Genomic DNA, 8,089 nt, shown 5'->3' with positions numbered 1-8,089 from the left:
TCACACGATTAATCATGTTTAATTTTTTTTAATCATTTGACAACCCGAATTTAAACAGCCCTTTCACCTTGTCTGGGTAGCAGAAGAATGCGCCAAAAATTCTTGCCTAGGGTACCATTACACTTAAGATTGGGCTTGCACAGAACAAGGAGTGAGTACATGACATTTGCCTCATTGCCCCCCATAACGGAGAGAAAGAAATAACATTTCCCCCTCCTCACAAACTTCTTTTCTCCTTGTTGACAGGTCCTCAAGACTTTCCCCAAGCCTTGCTTGAGACTGCAACCAAGGAGAAGAGAAACCAGTACCTCATTCCAGGCACTTGTTTAAATAAGTGCAAGCTTAAAAATACTCCTATTTAAATACAAACAGCGCTTGTTAATTGGACATACAAAATATGCACATTTTAAAAAACACACACAGCAGTCTGGGATGGTTTGGACTCTCTCTCACTTCAGGCTTGGGGTGCCTCTTATGAGGTTAATGGGGGAGAAAATATCGGTGACGCCTCTTCTGCTGCTGCTTGGGAATGAGGACTTCTCTTGTATATACCTGGTCCTCAGTGACTGTTGCAAATGCACCTCACATAAACTGAGAATTTGCTACAGACACTGGAGAACAACTACTCCCTCTCTCCCCATCCCCCTCACGCTTGCTTACACAGTGAGGGCTCCAAGCAGTGATTTGTCTCCTCTTCTCTGTCATGGCATAGGGAGTCAGGGTTTGCACAGGCTTGGGAGAAAGGAGTTAAGAGGAAAAAAAGAACGAGGAGTACTTGTGGCACCTTAGAGACTAACACATTTATTTGGGCACAAGCTACTCCATGCATCTGATGAAAGCTTATGACCAAATACATTTGTTAGTCTCTAAGGTGCCACAAGTACTCGTTCTTTTTGCTGATGCAGACTAACAGGGCTACCACTCTGAAACCTGTCACCATGCAAGGAGATAAGAGAGGATTTCTATTGGGTGGGAAGGGACAGTTGGCAGCTCAGTGGGGGATGGGAGGTCTTTAGGCAGCTGGAGGAGAGAGGGGTACAGCATTGGGAATATGCACATCCCCAATGAGCCACACTTGCAGATCACTGGAGATCTACATCTCACAGTGCTCAAACTGTTCATGCTGCCACTAGTTAGCATAGAAGATTTAAAGTTTTCACACCTATAATTATAGGATGCAATTTCTTCAAACTTGTCCTGTCATAAAATGTGGCAAGTTTGATTTTAAACAAGCAGATTTTGAAGTTATAAGCGGCACATGTTATAAATATGAACAAAAAAATCTCTTTCAGCTCCTTATTTAAAAATCTCACATTTTCAAACGAGCATTTGCCTTTGGGATTAAACTAAATATGACATTTCAGTCCCAAAAGGATTTTTTTGTGGGGGTGGGGCGAATTAAATGGAGTGGAAACAAGACTTTAGAATGTAAAGTTTCTGGTAACTTTGACTGTCTCTCTCTGATAGTGGTGTCATAATCTCATTCTACTAGTAACAGTGCTACTTCTAGCTTCTATCCTATGCATTTTCCCCCACTGGGTTTTTAGTGCCTTCCCAGCAAATTAAAACTATTACATTGTTTAGATGCCCATATTTTTGCATAATTTAACTCTGCCTTTCCCACCCTTTGCACTAGCCGATGAGCAGCAGAGGAAGATGACTTTCCTGTGGTTTCCTGAAGTAAGCTAGTATTCTGGCAGTTTTTATTAATTGCTAGACTTCAATTGCATTTTAAAGCAGAGGCAGAAGAGAGTCAGTTCTTAAGTCAAAAAGTCTCCCAGTTCATTTTGTATACTGTAGAATCACTACCATAAATGCACCATTTACTCAACTGGATTTAGATTGATTAGCTGAACTCCAATAAGTGTTCTTTAAGGGAATTGTGTGTATAAAACCAAGTTCCACCTCTGCCCCTAAGTTATCTGCTAGATTGATCATAAGAACTTGTTTTATGAGCTTGTAAATGTCATTAAATCTATCGGGTTTAATAGCAGATTCCTATCCAACCTCCATTCAGTGGATTCCACAATATGAAACTGGAAGCTGTAGTTTTACAGATAAAATGGTATAGATGTGGCCATGTATCACCCACAGCAACAGTGTAGGTCTATGTCTAATAGAAATAATAAAAGCAGTAACTCTGCATTTACTATAAAGCAGAATACGGTAAAAATGATTTGTTCTAAAGAAATTTTCCAAAGGACAATTCTCTCTCTGCACTTACAGCCTGGGGAGTTGAGGGGCATGAAAGACAAAATACCTCACCTACACCACTCATCAGTCTCACAGGCAGCTATTTCCTTTTCCTTCCACTATCTTTCTAGGTCCAGCCAAACACATTGCACATTACTTTTTTCAACACTATTCAGTAGATTTGCCAGATTATGGGTGAAATTTACCAGAAAGGAAAGTAGTGAAATTTATTGTAAAGCAAACAATACTTATTTGTGTGACCATTTTCTCTTACAGTAAAGAGACAAGAACAGTGACAGCTTAGTAAAGTAAAATGTTACATTAATGTATTTCATATAAATCCAACTTTTTCAGTTGTATCCAGTTGAAAATGTGTCAATACTCTATAGTATTTAAACTAATAGGTGACTAAACATTAAAAAAGTATTTTCTCTATGCCAAAGAAAAGAAAGATGGTAAACTGTCACTTGATTGCAGCAACAATCCTACCTGATGGCCACTCAGAAAACTTAATTTGTGGCTATGTCTAAAACATTTTCCTAAGTTTACAGGTATTGTACAAAGGAAAAAGAACTGTGGCAAAAAATAGAGAGATAATTTTCAAAATGTTAAGTGCAGTGCCTCAATATTTAATTTCAATAAATGCCTCATCTCTCACATAACAATATCACATCATTATTCTATTCCATTGACATTAAGAGATAATGTCTAATATTTTGGTTCCAAGAAAGGTTTATATATCCTTAACATGTATGACTATAAGGACTATGAAGGACAATAACAGAAAGTCTGTAAAAACAACTCAGAGTAAAAGATGAGGGAATAACAATTAACAGAAAAGTTAAATGGTCATGGAATTATTTCTGTAAAAAGTCTTAAATCAAATACCATTAATAAAATAACTTATTCTAATGTAACAAACATTTAACTACACAGAATAGGGAAACAGAAAAACTCAACCTAGTAAAACTCCCCTGAAAAATCTAGTAAAAATAATTTTAAAAAAGATCTGCTTTATTATTTCAGAAATCTAATAGTACTGAAAAAAGAAGAAAAAGTAGTGTAGATTCTAAAATAAATGTTGTATGTTGAGTTATGTACATGTAGCTTTAGAATCTGGAATAGTAATTTGGTAACAAGACCTCAAGATTGTTCAGTGTTACACAGTTTGACCTGGAACTTCAAAATTGCAAGCAAGCCCTATCTTGTTTTATCACCTCACAACATGCCATGAAAGACTTACCCAAACTGAAAATGTGTGTATACAAATGCAAGTGTTGCATTGTGGGCAACAAAAAAGTTAGACTGCCATTTTTATGGTTAGAAGATGAAAACCCTGATGCTCCTGTATAATAATGTTTTCATGGTAGTTTCAGCTACAATCTTCTCGTCTCTTTTAATCACACATAATCTTGTGAAAAATAATTCTTTTAGGCTAAAGTTTTCATGCTTATTTTCTGCTCAAAAGTGATTTAAGTTGGAGGTGTGTGTGTGGGTATATATATGTGTGCATGTGGAAGGAATGGCAGTACATTTTCTATTTTTAAAAAAGCGGCACCTCCACATCATCAATAATTAAAAGATAGCTATACTTCGAAACTTGACATTTAACTAGTCCTCACTGGAGTACATCCATGAACAAGTCTGAATGAAATAAAGACTAGAAGTTAGTTTTGAATATCTGAAAGTTACATACTGCACACAGAACACAATGTCACTACATCCAAGAATTTGCACTTATAGAAAGATACAGTGTGTATGTTTTTTTTCAACAGTGAGCATTTAAAAATGCACATTAATAGCTATTGAGTAGAACCTCTTAGTTAGGCTAGTATGTGTTTTGGTGAGGAACTGAGCAGGCACCTGTTGGCCTTTGACTTACTTGAGCCTGTTTTCTCTATCAGTGAACTCTTTTGTCCTATTCCCACTCCTTTCTCTGTTTACTGCCCCTCCCCCCTTTTCTGTCTCTCAATAAAACAAACAAAAAAACCCAACTCCTAACACTCTAGGGAAATATATTAATATAAAAATTAGACTATACATTGTCAAAAGATTTAATGCAACATTAAGACCTCACAGCTAAAAATCACAACATCAGGAAATAAAAGTTAAGAGTCACAGAACTAGCTTAATTTGACCATGCTGCCAAATGTAGCATTTTCTATTTCTATTTTTCTTAAATGTATAGCTTAATACATATATTTTGATATTGTTAAATCTTAGAAGGATGTGCATTTTGGCTAGCTTCACACATCCCTGGGAACTCTAACCTGAGATTTATGGTTTAATTAAGCAACCTTAACACTGAATTAAATTAGAATATTTTGCATTTTACTTATGTTAGTACTTAAGTCAACATTTTAATTTCCTATTTCAAAAAAAGATTAAGATCTTATTTTACCCATGATCTTATGTTTTTAGCTCAATATTTTGGTTTTAGCTTTGACTATTATTATTTTAACGTTGTAACCAAAGCAGATAAGCATATACAAAAGACAGTGATATAATATATATAGTTTCTGAACCTTCTAGAAGCTATTATTGAATTTCAAAAAGAGTGATATCCAATGTTTCAACAGTATCATTCAAGGTCTCCCTTTAAAAAACAAAACAAAGAACAAACATAAACCAAAGTATTGCTACGTCTTTGTAAAAATAAAGTTATTTTAACAACTTTAAGTTACAACAAATAATGTAGATGTTATTCTACACTTAAACTACTACATATCAGAATGTGTCACAGAATGTTTACATATAGGTTGAAGTTTTATAACAGGTCTGATGCAACAAAACTGATTTCCCCCCCCGGCCCCTGTGACCCCTATTATACTATTTTAGTGTGCCTTCAGTGATCTGAGTTTTTAAATGCATGAACCACAAACCTCATACAAGTTCACCATAAAATAACAAAATAGAGTGAATTCAGTATTAAACTTTCAGGCTTATCTAAACATATTGTTTAGTTTTTTTCTATATTTTATTGTTGCTCCCAATTCCAACTTTAGTTCACAGGAGGCTTTACATTTGATGGAGACACATGTTTCATTACCTATACTTTAGAACATAGGATTTTATCACTTATATAAGACATTTAAAAACAGTCTTTAAGAAAAAAAATCAATATACAGAAACCAGTTATTTATCAACAGAAACATTCTAATAGCCCAAATTTTACCAAGGACAACACAACTTAGATGTAAATTAGAGATTTTAAAATCAGAATTAGTTAGTTTGGGAGTAGCAGTATTTTTCCTTGCCAAATTAAGTTACATTTATTTCCACAAATTATAATTATGATGATGCAGGATACTTTTTGGATTATGGGACTTTTTCTTCCAGGGACAAAGAATTATATTGTTGAAACAGTGATTATCAGTCTAATAAAAAAATAATCTCTGTATAAGTCCTAGTTACTTGGTTGTACCAGATGATGTTTTACAACATCTGGGAACATAAGTACATTTGTTCTGACTACTTAACACTTGCAGTGCCATAACTGAGTAAAAAGGATGGTCTATATATTTTCATTATATATGATTGTGCATATTATTTTATTTTGACAGTGGTTACATTAATATATTATTTGTAGTTTGATTTTCTTAACATATTATTTTAAATAGCAACAATATGTTAAGCTAACCAGTTACAGAGGAACAGTTATATGGTTTGTATGAAAAACATACAACTGAGGAGGATTTGTTTAAAATTAGGTAAAAATAACTGAAGTGACATAAAATTACTAAGGGTATAAGCACTACTGTCTGTCTTCAGGAGGAACCAATCTCAGCTGTTAAGCTAAATTGAGGAAAGAATTGAAAAGCAACAAAACTGGATTGCAATTAACTTTGTTACTTTATGGTCTTAAGAAAAATAAAAAGTAAGCAATGAAACCCTAATGTGTTTGAAAATTTGCTTAAAAAAATTACCGACCAAATGTTTCTAGTGTAAAATCGTAAGTAATTTTATATTGTAAGCAATTGTTTTGATGATTATTTCTTGGAAATTTTAATATTTCCATCTAATGAAATACAATTTGTAAATGAGAGAAACAAAATCTAAGGTAAACATTAATGAACTGAATTACATGTATCAGCCTCAGTCTACATAATAAGTTACTTCTAAGACATGGGACTAATTTAAAACATTTTATGTGTAAATCCTAGGAAACTTTCCACCATGAGCAAGTTTAACTTTTCTTTTAACATCACAGAATAGAGTACTATTACAGGTGTAAGTCTTTCAGAGTTTTGTCAAAGACTGGCACTGCATCAGATTTTTCTTCACAAATCATGAAATAAGGTACATTTTTTAAATCTTCCCAAAGGAAATGTAGTCTATAGATGTTGGTTATTTAGAGAGAAAGGATAGACCAAGCTCCAATCACAAAGCAGTATTAAAAAGCAAATGTAAGGCTCCCTTCCTGTAACCTACAGATATTAAAAAAAGGTTCAGGCTATGTTTATCAGGTACCTATGATGTTGAATACTAGCTGAAAACATAATATGTTTTGCTTTACTAATATTATAGTGGAGAGCAGCTTCTCATTGTTCTTCAGTGGGATTTCATGCTTGGGTTGCTGTCCCATTTTACTCCATTAGTTAATACATTTTTCCCCTTGGCAAGAGACCTGCTGGATCAGATGAGTGGCAAACAAGAAACATATTTTGACTTCTTCCAAATGCAATATATATATATTAAATATAAAAATATATATATTTAAATTAGGACAAGCATTGTTTGTGAAATAACTACTTAATTTTCAGTTCTTGATTTCTTATAAAGGGTCCATAAACCCTTTGTATATAGAGGAAGCCATATAAACAATTACTACTGTCACTTTTTGAATTTTCCTGGTTCTTCACCAGATATGTTTTATGTGAGATTTATAATTTCAGAGATATACTTTCCATACAATAACCGCCTTTCCTTCTGTACAGTACTATACATTATCTACAAAGTTTCAGATATTAATACACTAAATATTTGTAAGTTATTTTGAAGCTCAAACTCTAAATCCATGTGCGCCATACAAATTAATATTGTACTGAATATCTGTTTTACATATAAGCAATCTTAAAGGAGTACAGGCTACATTTATGTAATGTAAACAACAAAAATAATCAGGTTTTCATTTTGCAAGAACTGTTTTGGGAATGTCTAACAATTAGAAACATAATAAACAGACAAATCAGTTACTGCATAAGAATATTCTTCCAATAAATGTAAGAGCAAGTTATTTAATTTTCCACCAAAATATACAGCACTATGTATACATTGCAATTATTTTGCTTTCAGATTATAATGGAATATTTACATTTTGTTTCTACCATTATTTTCATTTCTATCTAAACTCTTTAACAACTATTCTTAGCATTACAAATAAAGCAAAAATAAATAACTTTTTTGGTAAATCAAGCCACAAAAGTAACCTCTATATATTTTCTTAACATTTTTATTAAGTGAAAACATTAAAGAGATTTCTTTGTTACAATTATTTTTACCCCAACCACTAAAACTCGATATAGTTCTCATTCATCTGCCTCATTATTAGCAAGTATCTATAGCAAATAATTGCATACATATACACTATATTGATTTTGTTCATTCACTTACTGTTATGGATTCAAGATTAAAACTTCAATAAAGTAATTGATAACTATATAACTAACTGTTCTTCAGTAAATGGTCTGTAAAGAATTTCTATACTGTTGTAACTTTACTAATAGCAAAAAACAATAAAAAGTGTTACAACTTCTTTCATCCCAGTTCACTACATAAATTATGAATAATTTCTTCTGTTTATCTGGATTTCATTATTTATTTGATTAATTTTAGACAATTTTGTTAAATGTTTTAAAAGTTATTTATACTAGTACAAAATACATCATTTAGTTCT

This window comes from Gopherus evgoodei, chromosome 2 (genome assembly GCF_007399415.2).
Source record: "Gopherus evgoodei ecotype Sinaloan lineage chromosome 2, rGopEvg1_v1.p, whole genome shotgun sequence".
Lineage (NCBI taxonomy): Eukaryota > Metazoa > Chordata > Testudines > Testudinidae > Gopherus > Gopherus evgoodei.
Note: the sequence above shows the minus strand (reverse complement) of the source record.